Raw genomic sequence first — 1,202 nt, forward strand, 5'->3', positions numbered from 1 at the left:
ATCAGCCTTAGTCCATGGTGATCTGATGTGATGCATGGGATGATTTAAATATTTTTGTATCTGTTGAGGCCTGTTTTGTGATGAATTATGTGGTCAATTTTGGAGAAGGTACCATGAGGTGCTGAGAAGAAGGTATATCCTTTTGTTTAGGATAAAATGTTCTGTAGATATCTGTTAAATCCATTTCTTTCATAACTTCTGTTAGTTTCACGGTGTCCCTGTTTAGTTTCTGTTTACACAATTTGTCCATTAATGAAAGTGGTGTGTTGAAGTCTCCCAGTATTATTGTGTGAGGTGCAATGTGTGCTTTGAGCTTTACAAAGGTTTCTTTAATGAGTGTGGCTGCCTTTGCATTTGGACCATAGATATTCAGAATTGAGAGTTTCCCATGGAAGACTTTAGCTTTGATGAGCATGAGATGCCCCTCCTTGCTTTTTTGATAACTTTGGGTTGGAAGTCGATTTTATTCGATATTAGAGTGGATACTCCAGCTTGTTTCTTCAGACCATTTGCTTGGAAAATTGTTTTCCAGCCTTTCATTCTGGGGTAGTGTCTGTATTTTTCCCTGAGATGGGTTTTCTGTAAGCAGCAAAATGTTTGGTCCTGTTTGTGTAGCTAGTCTGTTAGTCTATGTCTTTTTATTGGGTAATTGAATCCATTGATATTAAGGAATATTAAAAAAATGTATTTGTTGCTTTCTATTATTTTTATTGTTAGAGTTGGCATTATGTTCTTCTGGCTGTCTTTTTTTTTTTTTTTTTTTTTTTTTTGTTTGTTGAAAGATTAATTTCTTGCTTTTTATACAGCGTGTTTTCCGTCCTTGTATTGTTTTTTTTTTTTTTTTCTGTTATCATCCTTTGAAGGGCTGGATTAGTGGAATGATATTGTGTGAATTTGGTTTTGTCGTGGAATACTTTGGTTTCTCCATCTATGGTAATTGAAACTTTGCCTGGGTGCCGTAGTCTAAGCTGGCATTTGTGTTCTCTTAGGGTCTGTATAACATCTGTTCAGGATCTTCTGGCTTTCATAGTCTCTGGTGAAAAGTCTAGTGTATTTCTGATAGGCTTGCCTTTAAATGTTACTTGACCTTTTTCCCTCAGTGCTTTTAATATTCTATCTTTATTTAGTGCATTTGTTGTTCTGATTATTATGTGTTGGGAGGAATTTCTTTTCTGGCCCCGTCTATTTGGAGTTCTGTAGGC

This window comes from Mus musculus, chromosome X (assembly GCF_000001635.26).
Source record: "Mus musculus strain C57BL/6J chromosome X, GRCm38.p6 C57BL/6J".
Lineage (NCBI taxonomy): Eukaryota > Metazoa > Chordata > Mammalia > Rodentia > Muridae > Mus > Mus musculus.